We start from the raw sequence: 13,452 nt of genomic DNA on the forward strand, positions 1-13,452 counted from the left end.
AAGTGTCATGTCAAGACACCCTTTTTCACTTCTATTTTGATAATGAATCAATGTCGTATAACGAAGAAGGCTGGACATTAGTGACACGAAGAAGACCTTGTAAGAAGCAAGAATCTCATCCATACCCAAATCTTCCTAAGAAGGAACAACGTAAGCAAAATATTCATCGATATGCGAAGAAAAAAAAAGAAACCTAAAATAAAACAAGTGATTGTATAGGTTGATGACCTATTGGTACAAAAGCTCATCACCCCTATCACCTTAGGAGAATACTTCCCTCTAGAGTTCTTCAATAGAAGGATGGTGACATCAACTCATATAGTCTCTTGTCATGAGATTTTGGAAGAAAATGAGTCAAGTAAGGATGAAGAAAACACTTTTGGTGCAAAGCCAAGCAAAACCAAGGAAGATGATGAGGTAGTAGCAAACCTACAGTGCTTACCATCGCTCTTCAATATCCATGAAATGTTACAACTTCTTGAGGAAACATAAATTGCATTGATCTAGATACATAGGAATCCATCACTCTATGCTACAAAAATAAAGGGGACAAAACAGTTTGAGAACAAATGCCATAATTGTGCAACATGTTGTGCAACCATCACTTTCACTAATGATGATGAAGAGAGCATGACATCAAATTTTACCACAATTGTTTTCAAACCTTGGCATTCCAGTAATGCTACTTAAAGTATGAGCCTAAACTGCATATTGCTCCTATCCTACAAGAGCTTAAACTGTAGTAAAAAAAAATAAAAATCGTTCTTGGCAAACTTCTTAAACCGAGGAACAAACTCTTTGTATTAAAGAAGTCAAATTCGGAGATTCCAAACTAAAATCTCCAACTTCTCTACATACAAGTGTTATTTTCTTTCAGCATGACGCGTTCTCAAAAGGGTGATGCAACCCAAAAGCTAAATCCAAAAATCAAGCTTCAAAATTTAAAATCAAACTCCAAACATTCTTCAACAAGCTCATGGAAGAATATCAAACACAAACAAAAGTGTCAGTCATCCACCTTCAAAGCTAAAAAATGTAAGGTTGGGTTGTTCAAAACACTTGAGGAAATTGTTTATAAGTTTACTTGAGATCAAGTCATCATTGACCCTCAATTAAATTTTGCTCCAATAACACGTGTTTACCACCCTTGGATTAAAATCAAGTCCAAGCTTGAAACATTCTTCAACAAGCTCGTGGAAGAATATCGAACACAGTATAAAAGAGTCATTCATCCACTTTTAAGGCTAAAGAAAATCAAGACGAATTCAAAGGACTTCTTTTGTTCTCCAAAATGCTTAAGAAAGGTTTTCACAAGTTTGGTTGAGAATAAGTCATCTTTGACCCTCAATTAAACTTTGTTCCAAGGACATGAATTTATCATTCTTCAATCAAACTCAAGACAAGTGTCACTCCTGGCCCGCATGAGCATAAACTGTGTACGATACACTAAAAAAAAAAAAAAATCTACTAAGTTGAAAACTTGAAAAGACGACTTAGGAAAAAATTAGGACATATGCTTGCAAGATTAAATCTTTCTTTTAGTCTTGACAAAAGTTAAAACATAAAAAAAATAGAAATACGTTTGAGTCGATCTCCTCTCTTTGAAGGGTACATAGGCAACTCGGGAAAACCACTTGAGTTCAGTCACTACAAAAAAAACGTCTCATTTTTATTAATAAATAAATCTAGCTAAACAAATGATAGACTTTATTACATCTTAATAAAAAAAATAATGAATGAAGGAAAAGAATGAGAGCTAAAACTAAGTAAAAATGAACAACGATCACATCCACACCAAGCATGCAAGCTCATCACGTTGAGTCCTTAAGGCTTCTTGAAGTGTCTCTAAAGTCTTGACATCGACATCAATAAGCATAGGGGTTTGGGCGATAATGACGTGTTCTTTCCTCAAGCGAGAAACATCATTCTGCTTATTGGTTATAATCTCATCAATCTCTAAGATTGAGTTGTGAAGATGCTCCTTTTGCATACCTAGTTGCTCCAATTCCTTCTTAAGTGCTTCTTGTTTAGCATCGAGAGTAGCTAAGTCAACCTTTAATGATTGACGACGGTTTTCCTATACACCCTCAGAGTTTAGAGTATCCACAATCTGAAACACAACAATAGCTAAACGTTCATTTTGTACTTTCGGAGATATCTTCATAGAATGGATGCGTTGCATTGCATCGAGGTGATCTACACTTTCCATGTACTTCTCAATCTGAGACTTCAATGGTGAAGGGTTCACTCCAATCTTCGTGATAGCATTGAAAAGCTTGTCAAATTTTCCTCTCAATAATGGGAGACACTCATTGGAAGTTTTGATAATCATCTCCTTAATGTATTCTTCTATCATAAGTGTTGCTTAGCGTTGGGCATTAAAGATGATTTGTTCGACGTCGAATGTGTGGATGGAAGTAGAAGGAGTAACCACAGTAGGGCATGGAGATTGTTGTTCAACAATTAAATTTACAACTACTAAAAGTGTCAATTCATCATATGTTGTATCTCCAATTGTGGTCTTTTGACCTTGAGATTCAATCAGAACATCACTTAAGATGTTAGTAATATCTTCATCATCCAAACGAGAATGAGGCAAAGGTAATGGGATGATTGAGTGATTATCTCGTTGCATAGTCGAGGTAAAGGGCATTGACTCCCTAGTAGCAACAACATTTTTAAACCGATCCTTAGGAGATGACTCATCTCCTTCATAAAAAAATTGGTTGTCACTTGCCACCTAAGGCAAATAATTATTTTTGTTAGTATCAATGAAAAAAAAAATTACCGTTTCACCATCAAGTTTCATTGGTTGAGTAGAAGTTGGGACGTCAGCAAAGAAGACATTTACATCAAAAGGATGAGAGTTAGTCTCATCATAGTACACAGGGTTGGGTCTAATATTTCAACGTTTGAAGTGACATTCACTTGTATTTTCAGAGTTGTTGTCTGATACATAAATACCTTGTGCATTGTTATGTTGCTTCAAAGTCTTGTAATAGCGAGTACTACCATCATTGAAAATAGTTTCCTCATGCTTTAAGTGTGTAGAGGTATTAGTTTGATGTCCACCCATTGAGCGCTTAGAAGAAGCTCTTGAATCATCAGGTAAATCATCAAAATCATTCTCAATATTGTGTTTAACATTCTCCTTAGTAGAAAAACTTGAGTCATCCTTGCGCGTTCTATTCTCTAAAGATTTTGAGGATATTTGTCGAGAAGAATCAGGAGGAGGCTCTATATAAGCAGCAGTAAGAATTTTCTTATCAAGATTATGCACTCCGATCCACCAACCGCATTAAGTCTTGGTGACTGAAAACTCTTTAAGACTATGATAACCTAGTATAGTAACTTTGGAGTAGGTACCAAGCCTAATGCATGACTCCTAATGTTGATACACCGTCTCTAAAGTTCCAATATGAAAAATCTCTAGAAAACCCCCCGAAAGACCTTGAGGATACCCAAATTGCCTAGAAAACCAATGAGGATAATACGGTTGGATCACCCGATGGTTACCTTGTCGCAAATATAAATAGCTAGAGCGAAGACTTATGAGGTAAGAAGCTTTGGTAACACTAATAGATTCATTATCAGTCCAGTGCACACGGTCCTTGTGGCACAATGCCAAGTGGTCTAACTTTACGCATTTGTAAGAAATTATCAAAGCTTGAGCTTGCAAATCATCAAAACACTTAGTAGAAAACTCGTTGGCATAATAAGTCATTCGTAGGGGATGGTTCCAAGAAGGAGAAATGAAATGGGTATCAAAATATTCACCTAACCATCTGTATAAATAATGAATAGGGAAAATAGATGCATTAGTCCTAGGCTTCGAAGACAAGCAATTTCATTTAAGCCATTATAAATGCTTGCTCACACTGGAACAACAAGGCTAAATGTCTCACCTTGAGTCATTCTACTAGCTACCTTGAAAACTCCAGGATGAATCAAGTTGACACCTCTCCAAGAAAGAACAAACTTGCATAACCAACATGCCAAGAAAGCGGCTAAGTAAATCTCTTTAACATCTGTCTCGGCTTTGTGATTTTGTTTTCTTTTGTTTTGCTTGGTATCCTGTCTCATACATTTTGTTGTTTTTCAAATTAATTTCTTTTATTTTAAAATAAAATACTTTTCTCAAAATGCTCATCTTAAAAATTTATTTTAAAGATTCCTTTAGAGTCCTCAAAATCAAAATCTCATTTTCTTATAATATTATGCAATCATTTCTTGATCGGTTTGCATCTTTCTCAATTTTCAATGAAAAATTTGGTTTTGAGTAAAACATGAATCAAAGCTTGTGGTCCCAAATAAATGGGATAATCCTAGGCTTGATCTGTGTACATCAATTGGGGAATTGGTGAAACCCCTACATAAGAAAATCTTTTTAAAACCTATTTTTGCTACCACCTTTGCTACTTATTGAAATCATGTTTATCTATATATTTTTAAGAATTATATACAAGATGTGTGTGATAATTGATGATTTTGTATACTTTGATCATTTTTGTTATGCTAATTAGATAATAAGCATGCTAGGATTTCCTTATTTCCTTATTTATTATCTAACCCCTCATGTCTTGCGGAAGCACGTTACAAGTCACTTATGTTATCTAGGTACGCCCCCTAACACCCACCTTCTAAATTCTATGAATGCGATTATCACTGTGAATCGTGCCTATGTTTGATAATGCTTGGGTGTCTTGACATCTTGTTTCATTGTTCGATTATCTCTGATAAAAGCGCATGCTAGATGATATATTATTTAAACTAATTTTGATGTCTTGTGATAGCGATTAAGAAGCAGTCTGGGTACGCACCCTAAATATTCTTCATGATTTGTGATTTGTTTTCTTGTTTAGCTTGTTATTTTTTGGAAATCACCTTAGTCTACCTAGATACCCTCAATCAGCCAATTAATTGCCACATTTCCCTCAACTTAGTCAGTAGAAACCTCTTTAGGACTTAAAGGGATGCTACTTTTTTAAAGGTACCTTCTTAATAGGTAACCTAATCCCCGGACCTAGATTCGGGTTTTTCAAAGTCACGTTTTTCCAAAAACTATGAAGTCACTTTTTTAAGGTTTTCTTTCTTGTTTTATTTTCCTTTTAAAATAAAATAAAATAAGTGGCAACTCTAACTTTTGTCCAAAATTAATTTTTCACAAATAAATAAAAGCGAGTATCGCCGATCGAGTGGAAGTGCACGTGATAAATGTGGGTCCACATCATGACTACTTGATAGCCTTAAATCATGACTCATCGTAGGTCCTATCCAATGTGTAACCATACACACTAGTGCACACACCATGGGAAACCATTTCAATAGTCAAGACCAGTCATCTATCCAATTAGGAAGTAGTGCAGTACAACCTCTAATGAGTTGCCTAAACCCATGAATCGACTGTGAACAAATCATCTATTTGCAAGGAACCCATGACTTTGATCTTCTGTGCAACTCCTAATGCACCCAAGTCACATACAATGTAAAATATGCAGGTCAGAATGCTTACAAGATATAATGCATGGAAAAAGGATAGATAAAAGTGAGTTGAAACTTTATTAAATAAATAATAAAAATCAAAAGTTTATTACATCGTGCCATTCTTTTAAGGGCTCTATCCTAACACATATGTCAATGTCAAATTCCACTAAAGGAATGAGTATGACACCACAAATTTTATGATCACAAGTCCTTAGGATCACCTAATGGAACACAATATCTCAATTTCATGTGATATCATCATGTCTACCTTGAGAATACATGTTGTCACCTACCTTAATGAACAACAATTTAATCCATAAGGAATATATGACTACCTCCAGGTCTAACATGTAGAACAAAGAATTGAATATTTCAACAGTTGTTCAATATTCTCTCAAGGTTGAGAGCTCGTGCAGCATAATAACTTGATGAAATCATGACTAATTAATAGTTAATATCATGATTCACCATAGGTCATGTCCAACATGTAACCATACACGCCAATACACTCACCATGAATCCATTTTGATGACCAAGATAATGTTAGGATAAAGCCCTTAAAAGCATGATATGATGCAATAAACTTTAGAATTTATTATTTATTAATAAAGTTCTATTTGACTTTTATCTATCCTCATTCTATGCATTATACTTTATAAGCATTCTACTCTACATGTCTTGCATTGTATGCTGCTTGGATAGAAGAGCCAAGTCATGTGTTTTTTTTTGCAAGTAGATGACTTGCTCACAACTAGTTCATGAGCCTAGACAACCCATTAGAGGTTGTAGTGCACAACCTCTTAATTAATGGGATGACTTATTTTGGTCATTAGGATAGGTTTCCCATGGTGAGTGTACTAGTATGTATGGTTACACATAGGACAAGACCTACAGTGAGTCATGACATAAGGCTATCAAGTAGTCATGACCTCACCAAATTGCCATAATGTGATTGTCTCTCAACCTTGAGAGAATACTAAGCTTATGCTAAAGTTAGCAATGAATTTGACTTATAGATAAGATCTTAAAGTGATCATATATGATGGGAACCCTGGATCACTTTGTTCTTATACCTTAGATCGTATAGGTACATGCAATCTACCATAAATCTCTAAATCCTATGTAACAGAAGCGAAAAACAACATTTTTAACATTTAAGGATTTAGATTAAAGGCTTTAGAAAAATTTATCTTCAATTTGGATGTTCCCAAACTAATTTCACCTGGTGAAGAAAAAGCCTGAAAATTTTGAAGGTCTAATACACCTAAAATCTTTCATCCGATGTCTCTAACCACAATTTTAGTACTTCAAAGGATGGACAATGGAATGAAGGAAATTTTGGCTTTCTCTCTCTCTAAAAGTGAAAGACAACTCTCTAAAAAGTGATTCTTATAAATCCTTAACCTTTTATGGAGTATTTATAGGATTCCCCTACTATGCTTAAGTGACTTAAGCTCATATGAGCTTAGGTCACTTAATTAAATCCACATGGGCTTAGGTCACTTAATCCATCCCAAATTGAGTCTTAATTGATTAATTAACCACAGATGATCATCTAATTAATCAATTAGCTCAATCCAAAGACCTTGTTCATTATCCCATTTGCAACCTTGTATAATTACCAAAACGCTCTTATGCATAAGTGTGAACCTAGAGTTAATCCACCCTCATAAACCATGTCATCAGGGTAAATGAGCTAAAAGTGGGCACTAATAGGACCATAAGAGTACTAGCTTCCCTAGAATCCAATTCTGAAGTTAATTCAATATCCCGCTACAATGAATAAACTGTACTCCAGTACCTTATGTAAATAACAACAAGACGAAGCTCGGGTTTGTAACCTACTATCCACTATATACAGACTCCCTATGAACTAGTGTCGTAATCTAACAAGGTAATGTTATCACCTATCAAGATTAATTCTCCAATCCTTGAATTATAGATCATACTTATTATGTGATCAATTGACATGCTCTAGCTCCAATGAGTATAAGTCAAATGTTCATTAAAGGAAATGTTATGGTCATAGTCTTCTAAATCACATATCCTTTAGCTCACCCAATGGGACAAACTATTTCAATCCTATGAGATATCATGGTGCCTCTATTGAGAATACATGTTGTCATTAGCTTCCATCAACAGTGACCCAATCCATAGAGATATGTGACTATCTTAGTGTCTCACCTAGAAGTCAAAGTCTCTCATTAACTTTGACATAGCCTCAATATTCTTTCAAGGCTGAGAGTCCATGCAGTATAATAGTTTGATGAATTATGACAATCGATAACCTTATGTCATGATTCACCATAGGTTTTGTCTCGTATGTAACCATATACACTAGTGCACTCACCATAGGAAACCTATCTCAATGATCAAGACAAGTCATCCCTCCAATTAGGATGTAGTATACTACAGTCTCTACTGGATTACCTAAATCCATGAATTAACTGTGGACAACTTATCTACTTACAAGGAATTCATAATAATGCACCCAAGTCATATACAATGTAAGAGATATAGTCGTATATATTAATGTAAATGAGATAATAATAGGAAACCAAGAAACATAAATAAATTTATAAATGAATCTCAATATATTATATCATGTCATGTTTTTTAAGGCTCAATCTTAATAATATATTCCTTATGGATTGGGTACTATTGATGATAGTTGGTAGCAATAGGTATTTTCAATTAAGGCATCATAATATCTCATGGGATTAAGATAGAGTGTCCTCTTAGGTGATCTTAAGGAAGTGTGTTCATGTAAAATATGGTCTTGACAATTCCTTAAGTGGAATTTGATATAAGCTCTAAGAGAATTAAGATATGTTAGTTGATCACAGAATAGGAGAATCTGGAACTCAAAGGTAATAGAGGTAGTCTTGAGAGGCTGATAGCTTTCATCTTGCTAGACTCAAGGTTGAAAATATTGGTTTCGACGAATATATTAGTAACTTGATTTTATGAATATATAAGTATATATTAGAAAATATCAATGAGACAAAAATTGATTAAAACTCGTGAAAATGTTGAAAAAAAATTCAACAAATGATAAAATAAGCAATAACACACATATTGAATTTTTTTATAACAAGAAACATTAATATTTAGATAAGTTTTTAAATTTAAAAATATTAATAACTTTATTTATAAATTATATTTGTCCTATATTTAATTAATATACAAAATACATAATAAGACAATTTAACTCATTTATAATGATTTTATTTTAATTAATTTATAATATAAAATATCAAATATATTTATATTTATAATTTATAAAAGATATTTATAATTTGTAAAAGATGTTATAATATATAAAAGATATGTACGTATATATGTATATTTTCATATACACACTTAGCAATAATAAAGTTGCGGTTCAATGACTGTTGACATCCATAGCAAACTGGAGTACGTAGGTTTGAACTTTACTTAGTGCTTGGTTACGTGATTTGTTTTTTTTTTTTTTTTTTCAAAGTGTAAGTAAAAAGTTGTCCCGCATCAACAATTTGAAAGAAAAAAAAAGTCTATTGAAAAGAACGTGGCCCCTATAGGCCTATGGAAACAACATGGGCAAGGTGGGCCATGTCAGTTGGTTAGGTTAGGGATCCTCATGGCTTGACTAAAAAAAATTAAATTTTTTTTATTGATCTCAAATTGAAAAGGTGCTAACATGGCATCGAAAAAAATCACTATTAACACCAAAAAATTGGTGTAATCTCAGTATATTGTTGATAAATCAACAAAAAATGAGAATTTTTTTTGAAAAATCGATTGACCAAGATATTGACCCTAGTTATTATGTCAACCCCTCTCAATATCCAAAATATCATCGATGTTTTGATGAAATATTCCAACATTTCAATCCTCAATTAGACTATGGACATTAGTTCATGGGAAAATTGTACGCAACGGATAACAAGTCATGGACCCCAACACTTAGTGTCTTGTTATCATTTATATAAAATATTGGAATGTAGTTGATTCTTTGTAATGAAATGCTGAATTAACTTCAAAATTGGATTATAAGGAAACTAATATTATCCTATGGGTCCCAATGGTCCCTACTCGAGCTCATATACCTTAATGACATGGTTTATCAGGGTTTGATCGACTCTTAGTTCACTTTTATGCATAAAGGCATATTGTTAATTACACAAGGTTGCACATAGGTTAGTGAATAACATCTCTAGATTGGGCTAATTGATTGATTAGTAAGCCCTATGGGCTTAATTAATCAATTAAGACCCTTTTTGGGCTAGATTAAATGATTCAAGCTCATGTGGGCTCAAGTCACTTATCTATAGTTAGCGAACCTTATAAATTAAGGGTTAGTGTTTCAAATTAGTCGTTTTCCACCATCCAAAGAGAAAAAAGAGCCCTATTCTCCTCCCTCCCAAACAACCCCACCATTTGTGTACCAAGGATCGAGATATAGCCATTAGGCAGAAGATCACGAGTTATGCATTTTGCAATGGATTGAATTTTTACAAGTCCAAAGTTATATTATATTCTCACTTGCCAAAATTATTAAATAATTTCTCCACTCAAAATTTTCTTCTTCCTTTATTTCTTTTCTTAAATTCAAAGTTTAATGTGAAATGATAAAAAGTTCTACAATTTTGTTCACCTCATTACCCTTGTCCAAAATCTTCACATTTCTCTTTTCTTGTATTTTCTTTTTCTTCCCCAAGTGAGTAATCTTCCTCTTATTTTATTGTTTTAGTTTTATTTTTTGGAAGCTAAAAGGAAGGGAAGGTGAAAAGAGAAAAGAAAAGAAAAAACAAAATGAAAATAAGGGGAAAATATTTTTATAGTCTACAAGAACTTATATGTATTTGAAAGTTTTTTCTCAAAACAAGATAATTTATAAAAATAAAATTTTAGTATTTTTACCTTTTTATTTTTTGTAAAATTTTGTTAGCATAGAGGAAACACAATAAATTCAAATTAAGGATATATTTCACTTTTTTTTTTTTTTATGTCTTATTACTTGAAATATGGAGAATAAGACTAGCGCTTTTTTTTAAGTATTGGTTTCCAAAGAAAATTTTATCCTTAAAACATACAAAATTGACTTTTAAATTATTTTTAAAAAACTATGTTAAGAAAGCTTACTAAATAGACTATTCAAGTTAGATATGCAACTTAGATGGGTTAACTCGACCTAATCTGAACTCAATCAAACCTTAGAATGAGTTTGGAGGATCATTTTTAATATTTTAAATGAAGTTTTTTCTAACTAAGTTTTATTTAGGTTAAGTTTGGACCAAAGTTCAAATAACATGGGCTTAACAAAAATCTAATTTTATATTTCTATAATATTTATAATTTATATAATCTTTTATAATAATATTCATTTTTTTTTAGATTTAAAAAATATCAAATTATAATTATATTATATATTTTTTTCATTTTTCTTTCTAACTTGAGTATAAATATATTAGAAAAAAGTTTTTAACAAACATTATTGGTGGATTTTGCATCATACAATCTTATCAAATTGACCAAATGAGTCTACTAACTAAAAATCTAATTAAATAACTCAAACTTCACCCAAGCTTTGAAAAATGAATTTATATTGGACTTAGATTGGCTATTTTGGGTTAGAAGTCATGTTAGATTTGACTTAGGTTAATAATTTCTTAATTTTCATATTAACCATCAATTGTCCTAATTGCTAGCTCCTTGACATAGACCATGCGACACTAAGGGCCTCATGGGTGAGCACCTTGTACCCATGGGAGAAGCCTTGAGGAAAGAGGCAAGGTGGTGGAGGGTTTGTGGCATTAGGTTGCAACACTTTAGTGGGTGTGAGGAATTGCAGATAGGTCATGCACATGGGGCACATGCATGAAGCTACGCGTATTGGTTATGCACATGAGGGGTGCACACTAGCCATGCACACAACAACCGCTCACACAAGGTAGGCATAGTAGGGCACGCATGTGCACAATAAGTCATGTGCATGGGACACACACACAAGCAACAAGAAGGTTTTTGGGAATCTATGGATTTTCTAATTATTTAATAAATTCATTATTCCTCCTCAAGTATAGATGATGTCTTCTCTATAAACTTCTAAAACAACTTGAAATGATAATCTTTAAGGGGGATGGTTAAGTCTCAAAATGAGACAAGGTGGCATAGGTGTGGCACAAAGGGCAAGCCTTGTTGGCACCCATACATGAGCTCTATGACATGTGGTGGTGTACAACTTACAGCCGTAATCACATGACACGTGATTAAGACTCCTCTCCCAATAGTGGCATAAGGACACAATGTCTTATGCAGAGCGATTTGAAGAGCCATGGTTGCAACACCATGGTTTGTTGCTTGAATATGGCATGGAGATCGATGAAGTAGCAGCGAAGTTGGCTTAAGACACGATGTGGGGTGCTACATATGAGGGTGTAATGCCTTGTGCACGGATGAGGAGTCATGGGTGCAATGCTATGACTCATTGTTGTACCAAGAGAAGATGAGGTATGGCGTGCTGCCATTACAGTACCACAAAGGTGCAAAGCATGGGATTTAGACACCAATAAGGGGGGTAGTGACCCTTTGCTAAAACACATAGCCATGGGCAACTTATTTGAGATGATCTGACAATCATGGCGCAATGTTAAGATGTTGATGCACCAAGAAAAAGGCTTGGGCAAGATGCAAGGTTGAAACAATAATAGAATGAATGCAGGGGTAAGTTGCCTTAGCATGATGTGACTCAAAGGTACAAACCAAGAAAATAGTTTAGTACACACATGAGCTAATTATATAGGCATACCTAACAGTAACATGTAGAGTTAGACTTAAAGTGAGATTACAAGTTGAGTATGAGTATGAGTAGGAGTCTTATTCTTGTTGAAATTATAATTGTAGTTTGAGTAGGACTTAGAGTCCAAGTAGGAGTGGTTACCGCCATAACCTAGTCTAACAAGAAGGGGGTGGTGCCACTTTATAAATAGGGAGATGGGAGAGCCTCTTAGAGAGGAAAAGATCTAGAGAGCATGAACTCACTAATGCTATTGTGGGAGTCTTGCTAAAGGTTGTGTCTTTTTTCATTATTTAGTGAAGTAATGAAATACAAGTTGAGATTGGTGTTCTATCATCTCGTGGGAGTTTTGTGTGTTTCCTTATTCTAACCTCATGTGGATTTTGGAAGGTTGTCTTAAAGGGGTGTCTAAGCGTTGCATAGATGCAAAAAATTTATATGAGAGATTTTGTGCCTATGACACTAACCTACTAAGTTGACAAGACATATTTGTAGTTGATTATTATTTCTTAATTTGCATATTAGACATCAACCCATTCTAACATGTTTAGTTGACAATCCTAGTTAAATTTAGAAATATTTGATTAAAATGATGAACTAATAATACCTATAGTTGGAAAAAACAACTTTAATATATTGAATATTATATAAATAACCTTGTTTTGATTTTTTACCTTTTAAAATTTTCTCATAAAAAGTGTTTGATGTGAGATATGAATTAAAAATTGTTTTATCCAAAGGAGGTTGTATTTCATGTTTATTCTTATGAATTTGCATTTTTAATTTTTTTAATTAAATAACCCTTAGATTTATAATATTTTTATAATCAAATAATGCTTTGATTATATTTGGTTTCGAAAAAGTTTTGAGGAAAAAGGTAAAAAAAAAATAGAAAGAAAGAAAAGCGGAGAAAAGTAAAAATATATATTTAAAATCAATAAATTATTTTTATATCTTATTTTAATTATTTAATTCTTATACATAAAAATTAAATAATTTTAATACATATAATTTTTTTTACTAATTTCAATTATATTTAATTTTTCTTTATATTTTTAATAGTAAAATCAAACATAAAAAAGAAAATAAGGGTAAAATTGTGTATTAACGTTAAATTTTGACTTGCAAAGTTAGCGATGGAGAATTTTGGTGGTTGTCCGACCTGGCGGTTTTGGTGTAAATAAATGTAA

The sequence above is a fragment of the Vitis riparia genome, chromosome 13 (genome assembly GCF_004353265.1).
Source record: "Vitis riparia cultivar Riparia Gloire de Montpellier isolate 1030 chromosome 13, EGFV_Vit.rip_1.0, whole genome shotgun sequence".
Classification (NCBI taxonomy): domain Eukaryota; kingdom Viridiplantae; phylum Streptophyta; class Magnoliopsida; order Vitales; family Vitaceae; genus Vitis; species Vitis riparia.